The sequence below is a fragment of the Triticum dicoccoides genome, chromosome 6A, assembly GCF_002162155.2.
Source record: "Triticum dicoccoides isolate Atlit2015 ecotype Zavitan chromosome 6A, WEW_v2.0, whole genome shotgun sequence".
NCBI lineage: Eukaryota > Viridiplantae > Streptophyta > Magnoliopsida > Poales > Poaceae > Triticum > Triticum dicoccoides.
The window spans coordinates 622,619,316-622,631,511 of NC_041390.1; positions in this window are offsets into that span (position 1 = coordinate 622,619,316).

Sequence of the window (12,196 nt, forward strand, 5' to 3'; positions counted from 1 at the left end):
TTTATGCGCCCCCAGATGCCTTTTTTTCTGTGTCCCTTCACGCAGTCCGGACATGCACCTTAGGGCATGCCTCCCAGCGAAAGGAACCCTTAACGAAACTATTCTCTCTGGAAGATGTTTCTTACTAACCATGTAATATAACATAACTAGTTGGGCACTTGTCTGATAAAGCACTGATGACCCCTATGCCTGGTCTCCACGCATAGCCCGGTTCTTATATAACTGCTAGGGTATTCGGACACACTCCGGACCGTCAGGTCCCGAGATTGAAGCGAAAAGGTCGGCAACGACAAACTATCTACAATCCGTCTAGAAGGCATTACACATGTCAATTCAAAATTACACAGTCATTCTGACTGATTGTATTCCTCTTCTATACCATCTAACAGGCTGTCTAATTTACAGTCCTGCTGGGAATACTTCGCGGCCAACTCTACTTGGCCGTATACTAAGCTTACAGGGATCTCCTTCCCGTCAGGCCCCACTGGTCCGACCTCGGCCATGTGGTTTGGGTCAGACTTTGTAAAACGGGTCTTCACCATGGCCCAGGCCTCCCTAGCGCCTTGTCGGCAGGCCGATATCTTCCACAACCGGAAGCGCCGCTGAGCTCCCTTCAGCTTCTCCGCAAGCTCTCCAAGGTCCTCGGGCACGGAGTGGGCAGACCATAAGGCTTGGGCAATACCCCGCATCGCCTGCCGAATTCGCTCGTGCAGTTGCAAGAGTTCGGGAAGAAGGTCACCCGTAGAACCGGGCATCTCCTCTGCAGGACGACCTGTGAGCATACCTACAGACATTACTCTGTTAGTCGACTTCCTCGCCGAACTCTTTTTTCAAAGTTCGTTCAAGCACTTACTAAAAATGCCACGTCGAAGCCGCTGATTCTCCTTCGTGGAGTCCGACAGCTGGCCACGAACATCTTTAAGTTCGACGTCCAGCTTGGTGTTGGCATCCTGAAGATCATTCTTCTCTCGCCTCACCTTTTGTGAACGTACTCTCACCGGCCTTTAGCCGGCGTAAGAGTTGTTGCTTGTCCGGATCGAGTCCGGTGCCATCTGTAATATGATTTGTCAGATTTGCACCCACACCGCACAATACTAATCTTTCGAAGTGTATCTTACCTGAGGGGGTCTCTTTGGGCTCCCCTGCTGCGGCTAGTGCGGCCTCTAGTTGGGCCTTGCACTTTTCCAGCTCCTGGGACAGTACGGTATTCTTCTCTGTAAGAAGCTGCATATTAAATGATCCTTAAATCAGTTGCTCTAGATGCTTCAAGTCTCGGGGGCTACTGGCATATATATATATATATATATATATATATATATATATATATATATATATATATATATATATATTTAACCAAAATTTTCTTACCCGTATGTCTTTTACATACTGCTCCGTGGCTCTGGCTAAACCATTTTGAGCGGCACGGAGGTACGCATCTCCCGAATTAAAGGCATCTAAAGCCTCTTGGGAGAAACAAGCGTCGCGTAGAACTGTCCGGCGACGCCTGTGGTTCATGGCACTCTCTGCTTCAGAATTTGTGGCAGACACCCTGTCCGCATCCTCTATCGGAGGAGTGTCCGGTGCGCGCCTTGTGCTCGCCTTGTGCTCGCCTCCGCTTCCTGGCCAGACATTGGAGCCTGGCTGGTGGAGGCGCGATTGGCAACCTCTCCGGATGTAGTCCGGCGAGGTCTCTTCGTTCTGAAGATAGCATGAACGTTAATATGCCCTGACAGAATAACTCCAGGGAAACAGAGGGTGCACTATACCTTTGCGCCGGCATCTCAGTCCGGACTTCACTCCTTTTTGCCCCACGGGACCCTGCGGCCCCTCGTTGGCTAGCCGCTGCAGGTTCGGCCTCCTGCCTCGGAAATCTCCCTGCAAAACATGGTTGTCGTCAGAAACACCGGGCTACGTGAGGGTGGAATCTCTTTCAAGGGAATAAGACCCCGGTTTCTGTCAACTGGGAGGCCGGGATTAACCCTCGGTAATCCGCCATAATGGCTACCAAGGTATTGTCCTTGCTTAGCTGATGGAACACCCCGTCGATAAGCTCCACCGATATGTCCGGATTCTCTTCGGAGTCCGGATTGAGGGACCGTTCTGGGTCCTCGGGCTGTGGAGGGCGGCTGCTTATATCCTTTACCTCCTGTCGCAGTTCCTGCATTGAAGTCGTTAGACTACATATCTAACCATGGGAGTATAAAACAAACGGGCAAGCGCAATTGTTCACTTACCCAACTTGGAGGATCGTACATACTGAATCCGGCCCGCGGGTTGACACGGAGGAATTCCTCCTTTTCTTCCTTGTACAAAGAGGATAAGATCCTTACTAAGGCGGCGGCTGAGGCCGGCCCCTTACGACCGTAACGTGTGGCATCATCCTCCCCGTTGAAATCCCACATGGGGTGGCCTCTATATTGAAGCGGCTACACCCCCCGCATAATGCATGCGGCCATGACTCCAATCATGGTTAGTCCGGAATGAGCCAACAGTCTTATCCGGCCCATCAGGTAAAGGACGTCTCTGTCGCTTTCTCTCTAAGAGCTCCGCAGACGCCAGCTCAAGCGTTTCTTCAATGGAGCACTATTGAACTCAGGGAGACCGACCCGGATAAGGTCCAGTAGCGGGACATCATCTATATAAAACCATTCCAAAGGCCAGTCCTCGGACGCCTTCTTTGGGGTTCCGGATAGGTATCCGATCCCGGCGATGCGCCATACTTCGGCTCCGCCCACTTGGTATATAGACCCCTCTTAAGAACGGGGCACCAGGCAGAATAACCTCTTCCACAGCGCGAAATGAGCCTCAACGCCTAAAAATAGCTCGCAAAGGGCGATGAAATCCGCAATATGCAATACGGAGGCGGGCGTGAGATTGTGCAGCTGGAGGCCGTAGAACTCCAGAAGCCCGCGGAGAAATGGATGAATTGGAAATCCCAGTCCCCTTATTAGATAGGGGACGAGGCACACCCGCTCTCCTTTAGAAGGATTGGGGGTGCTCTCCGCTTGTTTTCCGCCATTGTAGGTGGCGAGACCGGCTCGGACCGGGACCATGTATGCCTGAGGGAGAAATCCCTTGGCCTGAAGCGACTAACTCGCTATGCGGGATGGTGCAACTCTCCCAGTCCTCGGGTTTGGGATCGGAGGGGCGAGGGGAGGAGCTGCGACGGCTGGTCATGTTGGAATGGACCTTTGCTGGAAGCGCTCTGATGATAACTCGCGGAAAGGAGAAGATGTGGTTTGGACCTAAATCCCCATCCCGTTAAATAGGCGGCTCGTTTATACAGCTAGGGGTGTGGATGTAATAATGCCCCGGCTTTTCACATTCATTTGACACGTGGAAGACGGCCATTATTGGGCGTGGAAGCCGAGGAGCACTACGTTGCAAAAATCGGACATTATTCCTATAGGTACACAAGATTTCGAAAAGAACCCGCCTTGCAATGCCGAACAATCTGCGCGCCGGACTCGTCGTCATTCAAGCCTGGTTCGGGGGCTATTGAGGGAGTCCTGGATTAGGGGGTGTTCGGGTAGCCGGACTATACCTTCAGCCGGACTCCAGGACTATGAAGATACAAGATTGAAGACTTCGTCTCGTGTCCAGATGGGACTTTCCTTGGCGTGGAAGGCAAGTTTGGTGATGCGGATATTCAAGATCTCCTACCATTGTAACCGACTCTATGTAACCCTAACCCTATCCGGTGTCTATATAAACCGGAGGATTGTAGTCCGTAGGCAATTAACTCCATATACAACAATCATACCGTAGGCTAGCTTCTAGGGTTTAGCCTCCTTGATCTCGTGGTAGATCTACTCTTGTACTACCCATATCATCAATATTAATCAAGCAGGACGTAGGGTTTTACCTCCATCAAGAGGGCCCGAACCTGGGTAAAACATTGTGTTCCCTGCCTCCTGTTACCATCCAGCCTAGACGCACAGTTTGGGACCCCCTACCCGAGATCCGCCGGTTTTGACACCGACAGCCTCCTACTGGATTGATACCTTGGTTCTCAAAAACTGAGGGAAATACTTACGCTACTCTGTTGCATCATCCCTTCCTCTTCGGGGAAAACCAATGCAAGCTCAAGAGGTAGCACAATCCTTCTTCCGCCGCCAGCCGCGTACACCTGCAATATTTGTACAGCGCACTACTAGAAAAACCCCTACTAATGGCGCACCTAGTATGGCTATTAATGGCGCATCTGTGGTGCGCCATTAATAGCACGCCATTAGTAATTTTTACTAATGGCGCACCACCTGGTGCGCCATTAGTATCTGGTATACTAATGGCGCACCGCGGGTGCGCCATTAGTATAGGCCAGGGTGCGCCATTAGTATGCCTCCCAGGGGCCATGTATACCCAGGTGCTTTGGCATACTAATGGCGCACCACCACTGGATGCGCCATTAGTAACCGCGGCATACTAATGGCGCACTACCCAGTGATGCGCCATTAGTATGCACTGTCATACTAATGGCGCACTGTCATGTGATGCGCCATTAGTATGAATATTAGGTTTTTTTTGTTTTTTATTTTCTGTTTTTTGCACAGGTTACAAAATGTATAATTTGACAAAATATAGACAGCACACATCAACAACAGATTCATCGAATACAATAGAAGATTAGTCTTTGAATACAATTCATCATATTAGTCTCCGAATACAATTCATCATATTAGTCTCCGAATTGAAAAGACCGAACAAAGATAGAACATTATATTACAAGTCTCGAGACCGCGAGTAGCGAGTTTGTCTTCACATTACAAGTCGATATCGATCATCTAAACTACCAGCACATAGAAGAGAGCTGCGGTCATCACAATGAGCATCATCACGATGAAACTCTTCTTCATCCGGTTCCTCCAACGCTCCCTCCCCTCTCCCGCTAGATAGCGGGCGTATCTAGATTCGGCCTCAGCCCTAGTGGTGTACCCTTTGTAACTGTTACCTCTGAATCGGTGAACCTGTCTCCGACACTCCTCCCAGTCATCGTAGACTCCGGGAACCTTACCCTTGTACACGACATACGTCGGCATCGCTATGCACTAGCCAAACGAAACGTTAGTACCAATTCACAGACAATACATAAGCAATATTTAAGTATGCAACAGAACAATCGGAAGAGAAAAGCAAGACATTAATAGCATCAATTACATCTAAGTTGAACGACTCTCGAAACCAAAGAGACATACTACAAGTTCATTAAAGTTTAATTACAACATGAGCCAATCGATGTTTTAGAACTAGACACAGCATCACTGCTTTCGACTTGACTCAAGGGACCGGAGCGTGGATGAAGCCGCCGTCTATCGTGGGAGTCATGAAATAACGGTCGTTGTCAGCCTGCATTTGTAGCATTGTGTCGATGTCACTGTTGGATGGTTGATTGTTGAGGTAGAACTGCCCCGAGGTACGAAGGACATCTTGATGGATGATTTCCGCAAACTCCGACTGGATGCGAAAGAATTCTTGTTGGAGGTCCGCGTCCTGGATTGCCAACACGCTCTTTGCCCAATCTTTGAGTTTACTCGGTAGCAGAAGTTGATGATGGTCCCGTACGATCGCCCGCATGTGATGGATGGCGTAGTAGGCACCCTTCTGACCGCCAGGCGGCTGCTTGACGCAGCAGAACGTCGTATTGTGCGAGAACACATGCTTGCCGTACTTATGAATAGGCCTGGTGAAGGTGCCTCCAGATTTGGCGTAGCCGGGGAGAACATCATCAAGAACCTTCTTGACATTTGTGTAGTCTACGTTCGACTGACGGTCCGGGTCGAAATACGTGGCCATGGAATATTTGGGGCTTAGGAGGATGAGCGTGCAACGTGTGTCACTGCAGAAAACACGGATTGTTAAAAGAAAAACGATCGAAATGTAAGAATTCATATGTTACGGGCCGGTTGAGGGGAGGACTTACTCGGGAAAGTAAGGCACGAGGAAGTTATCCTTATCTTGGTTTGCCAGAATGATGCCTTCGAGGTAAGAACTCGCGACTTGCCGGTCCCCAGCGCTGCCCAAGATCTTGGCACGCATGTAGAAGGGGTCGACTATCACGATGTCCGGGGTCTTGTCGCGAATGATCCGCATCTCCATACTCAGCGAAAATAGCCGAACGAAGGTGTAGTGCAGCGGATGAAGGTTCAACATAGCGTGGATGTCATCAAAACACAGGATGATCGTACGCCCGATGGAGTTTCCACAAAGCCCTTGCCCTCTGGCACCTTGGCCGCGAAAACCGGGTATGCCACATCCTTCTCTCTGAGACGCCGCTTCTCCAAAGCAAGAACACTGTCATGCAGACTCCGCATAGCACCGGTTGCAGCATTGAGCATATTTGTCGGTAGCATCGCCCTACCTGCCACATGCACCCTCCTCGAGATATCCTGCGGTGAAGGTGGCCCGTCCTGAGCATGGATCGTACTCGGTGCCGGCTGGCTCGCACCCTTCTTAGTCTTTCTTTTGCGTGCCTTCTTCTTCTCCTGTAATGGGACCCAGTTCTGCTCACAGACCGCCTTCTCGAGTGTGTTGGGGCTGATAATATTTCGCACCTCGCCTATCTGAGGCTCGGTGAAGTCGGCAGCTGGAGGCGTCTCCTGAGAGCTGAACGCCAGACGGCGCCTGTTGCAACTTGGCTTCTCCGCGGTACCAGCTAGATCGCACACGTCTTTTGTTGGGTTTGGTTCTTGAGAAGGAGGCCCCATGAAGTCGCCATCGTACCCATGATCGGCAAAGTACTGATCGACGTTGCCAAATGTATCATCGTCATCGTCATCGTCGTTCTGATCCTGTGCCATATGCATGTTTGGATCCAGTGGCATAGGGATGTCCGGCACCGTTACGGCGGTCTTGCCATGGGGCCGACTTGGCGCCGGCACGACTGGCGGTGTTGTCTTTGGGGTGGTGTCCCCCGCCCCTAAACGAATCTGGCTCTTCGGCCAAAGCAGGGGCCAGCTCAGGCAGGCGCTGAGGGTCATCACGTCTTCATCGTCTGCCCCGGCGGGTCGAATCGGAAGTCACAAGTCGTCGCAGCCTAGCAGCACCCGAACCAGTTGAACCCTAAACAAGTTGGGTGGCATCTGGGTACCGTGGAACAAGGGGTTGCCCGGTTGAACGATTTTGCCCTTGGCGACATCGACCAACTCGTTGTTCATGAAGTGGAGGAGAGTGCACGGAACATCGGCGGCGCCCTGCGAAAACATGTAGGGCGTCAGGGATGCCCAGTCAAAGGCAAGGAGATGAAGTCCTCGGCCGAGAGAGGCTAAATTAGTTACCGTGATGATGGCGTCGAGCTCGGCTAATGTCGACGCACCGCCAACGGCGGGCGTGCAGTTGACGGAGGGGCCGCTTGCTGAAGAGGTGCCGGCCGGCATACACCCGGGTGCATTAAGCTCCCGTGCCGGCGTCGGAGACACCAATGCCGCCACCGCCGGAGGCACCAATGGCCCCGCCATCGCATTATGCGAGTTGCTGGCCGTGAAGCTAGGAATCGGGGGCGGCCCCTGTTGGCCGCCCGCAATCCACGCACTCAACCCCGAGATCAAGGTAGGCACAAGGGCGGTGATCGTCGCTCCGAGTCGTTGTTCCACTTGCTCTTGGACAATCTCCAGAATCCGCGCCACCTTTGCCTTGAGTTCTTGAACCTCTCGCGCCTGGCTTTCCGAGCTGGTCTTTTTCTCCTTCCGCACACCAGCGGTATAGTATGACCCCCATTTTGTCGACAAGCCTTTGCCGGCCACACGACCAGCTGACGTCGGCTTACTGAGCTTATCCTTGTTCTTCATTACATTCAACGCCCTATTTAGAGTGGTGTCCCAAGGGTTGCTCTTAGTCAACCCCGCGCTACTGCTTTCAGTCGCCTGCGGAAGGAATGTGAACCATTTAGAAATTTGGCTTCATTAATTAGAATGCAACCATATGGAGCTAATTATGCGGGGGTGTATTCCTTACCAGAACAAGCTCAAGCTGCCTGGTCTTCGGATCCGTGGTAAGCTCCTTTGTTTTCGGGTCCTTCTTGTACCGAGCCCTGACAAAGTTCCTGGTCTGCTTGTTACCGCTGTATTTCTCGAAGAGGGGCGGTAGGCCTTGCTCGGCACGGTCCGCCTCCTCCTTGTCCCATATAGGCTCCGCCACTCTGTAACCGCCGGGACCGAGTGTGTGTTCCCCTATGTTCAGCTCCCGCATTTGTTTCCCCCACTCACTTGATTGGGAGCTTGCGGTGCTCGAGCAATTGATCTTGAAGTCGTTGTAGTCATCTTCGGTGATCGAAGGATTTTTCTCCTTGATCTTCTGATAACTCTCACCTTTCTCGATCATTTTCTTCACATTGCTTTTCCAAGTAGACAGGGCCTTGCTCATCTTCGTGAGGGCAGCATTGTTCACTTTATTCCCTTTGAGGCTTGTGTTTGCAAATTTAGCAGGGAACTTGTATTGTTCGTGCAGCTTCGTGAAGAGGAGGTGGCGCAAATTCCCTCGGTCAGGATGCCTCAGGTTCTCGGTGTTGATCGAGACGGTGCTCCGGACAATGCACCTGAGCTGAAGCGAGTACCCCTTGACTATTCGTTCGGGCGTCGTTGGATTCTCGTTGGAGTCCACTTCAGTAACTTCCTCCTTGAGGGTGAGGAGCACGATCGGGCGCCGGTCCTTCCGTTGCCTCTTCGGTTGGCTGCCATCTGTGCGGGCGCCGCCATCATCAGTGGTGGCATCCTCGGCGGCACCATCAGTGGTGGCATCAGTGTGGTCATCCTCGGCGGCACCATCAGTGGTCTCAGGATCGGTGGGGAAGGCGGCGGCCTCATACAAGTGAGGTTGTTCCTCCATCTCCTGGGACAGCTCCCAGAATGCCTTGCCGCCCGAACCCCCGGCCTCATCGTTGTGGGCCATGTTTCTCTATAAATAGAAACAAAGTTTGGTCAAAAAGTTGGTTATTGTCAAGGAACAAGATCTCTAAGTTGACCAAATAACCTAATTCTCGAGGAATGTCGCCAAAAAGTTGGTTATTGTCAAGGAACAATTGAGAGATGTTTGTGATATTGCCTAGGTGTTTTGGGATAGAACCTGTTAGTGTGTTGTTGCTAAGGTCGAAGTCCACGTTCTTAGGGTAACCTAGTTCTTGAGGGGTGTGTCTAGAAAGTTGGTTGCTGCAAAGATACAAGGTTGTGAGTTTGGTCAAATTGCCTATGATGTTTGTGATATTGCCTTGGATCTTGAAGGCACTGTTGCATGATGCAGTGGTACAGCCAGCATGGGACCTCATCTTTGCAGGCTAATTTTCTAGATTGTAACACTGGGATTTGTGCACAAGCTAAGCTAGCTAAGACAGTAGCTTCCTTGCAACCCACAAAAGACAAAGGAAAAGGGGTGAAAAGGGGGAGATGGTTAGCTTTGATGAGCAGGCAACATCTTCCTAACCCCCTTCTTCTTGTATCCTCTCACTATCTCTCTCACACACATGGCAAGCAAGGGTGTCTGAGTGTGTGAAAAAAAATACTAAACTAATCCAACCACTAAAGCAAATTAATTTTTATTTCGGTTGAGAATCGGGCACCTTCTAGGTCAAGAAAATTGGGCATGACCTTTGCTAATTTTCTTGACCTTGGAGTGCCCCATTTCTCAACCGAAACGGAAATTAATCAACGTTTCAGGAGAAAGGGGTCATTTTAGAAGATCACAAGTAGCAGCAGCATCATTTGACAAAATCACAACTAGCAGCAGCAACTCGCAGATAGCAGCAGCAGCATCACTTGACAAGTAGTACAGCAGCAGCAGCAGCATGCATGCACTGGTCCATGGCACAAAGTCCATGACCCAGAACAGAGCACTTTACTAAAAATGAAGAAGAAAAAAGGCATGCATGCACTGGTTGTAGCCAATCATCACTTCTGAATCAAAACAACAATTAGGACAGGGAAATTATGACACACTTCTGAAGAAAAAATGATTTGTGTAATCTGGTTGGTACTCTTACAGTTGCATAAATTGAAAAAAAATTGATCTGTGTGATCTGGGTTACAGTATCAGCAACCTTGCATTTCATTTTATACAAAGGAGCTCACAAAGGCCATGTCATGCTTCGCAATATTTGTTTACTGAAACTAAATGAACAAGAGCAAAGATGCACTAAAGGTTCTGCTGGACATGCTTTATGTCTAACACTCCTATGTTTAAGATATGCATAACATTCAATCTGGATCAATCTCACACTATGAACATAGGAAAAATTATCACTCCCCAGGGATTTAATCAGGGAATATGATATTCTTCAATCAACAAGAAAATATATTTTAGCTCAGAAAAGGATTTACTCAGGGAATACAATATTTGCCTGTTGCTAGTTGAGTTTCAGAATGAACCACTCTCTTTCTCATCTCCATCAGTACTACTACAGTGCAGTTCTCCCCTCAACTAGAAACATACTCCAATCAGTAAAACTGGAAACAGAAGAAACAATGATATGCAAAATCTGGTTATATGCAAGCAATAGCATGCTCTAAATACAACAAGTCACCCTTTGCAGCCAAGCAATGAGCAGAACAGTCTAAGCCAAATCTTTGTTGCCATCAATTTATATATACTCAGGGAAATTGATACATGGAGGTCCTACAATCTGCTATTGAAGTTGAGCTACGTAGTAGGAGTATGTTTGATTAAGTTAGCCTAGCTTACATAAATAAACCTCTTTGTTGTATTGCAGTGGCTAATTAAGTTGACAGAGGTTGTATTAAGATTTGTGAGCTACTCTGTATTGTAAATAAGTCGACTTTGCTAACTAAGCGACCATGCATGTCCAGAATCGATCAGACATTGTACGCTTTCCTTTTGCTGTTGGAGCAGCAAAGCCCAAGAACGAATCAACAGAGGAAGGAAATCCCCCAAAATATCATGAAAAAATCACCGTTAATTTGCATCAGTTGACAGGTGGACAGTTGTCAGACCCAACCCAGCTGCATGTTGCGTCTTTGAGCACACCACGCTGTTTCATCATCTCTCTAACTTGGTGCACAGAGTCCCATTTTCAATTTAGTTTCAGTAAAAATGCCACTAGCAAATACAGAGCAAAAATCCACTAGAAGTACACTGTAAACCCACTAACATTTACAGTGTAAATTCCACTAACAATTACAGAATGACAAAACAATATATTTATACTACAACATATATAAAGAAATCTCCGAGTATGGAGATCTTGTAATCAGAAGTAAACACAAGCAAGCTTCAATCCAGATAAAGGCAGTGGAGGCAAAGGCACTAAATCAAAATAGACACCTTAATTGTTTGTGTCCTACATATGTACACCGAAACAAGAATATTACTTTATACTGCAGCCATCACTGCAGCCTGAGCCTCACCCATTAACTGTTGATTCCTCAAAAAACCAACCTCTTATCTATACTTACTAGTACTTTATACTGCCAAGCAAAAGGAGCGTTAGCATCCCTCTCCCTGTTTAATCTCATAGCACAATGATAAAGTTATCTTCTCCTGGCCATGGGGAAGCACCAAAACCCAATGGAGCCATTTTTTTTGTTTTATGAGTTATATAAAAAATTAAATAGTTCCGTGGTTCAGGCATAATTGCCCTCATGTAGGATGGACGGGTGGCCAGGCAGGCTTGTTTAGTTTCGTCACTCAGTGTAGCTAGTTGTCTATACTATCGACAAATAACCAGTTGACTTAATGATCATCGTGTTCATTTCAGGCATGCAAGTACTTGTCCGCTCTTAAGAACTCATGTTCAGAAAATCTGAAAGTTTTAGGCATCCAAGGTTGGTGCAAATTTGCATGATCATATGGACATCGGAGGAGTTCGTGCCAAAAACAAAATCTGGGTGTCTGAGAAACTTTGAGAAAGAATATATGCAAATAAAATACTTGTCCTCACTTAAGAGCTCATGTTAAAAAAACTATCTGAAATTTTTAGGCATCCAAGGTTCATGCAAATTATCATGCTCATATGGAGATGGGATGGGAGGAGGGAAGGGGATAGGGGTCGGGGCGGTAGCTTACCTTGGAGGAGCGGGCCGGGGTGGAGGAGGCGGTCGGAGAGGATAAGGATGCCGGGGAGTGGGGCGCGGGGAGGATGTCGGGGACGAGGTCCGGGTGGTGGTGGTGCTCCGGCGACGGTGGTGTGGACGGGGCGGCGTCCGGGCGGCGGGGTCGCATCGAGGCGGCGGGGCAGCGGCGTCGGGGCGGCGTC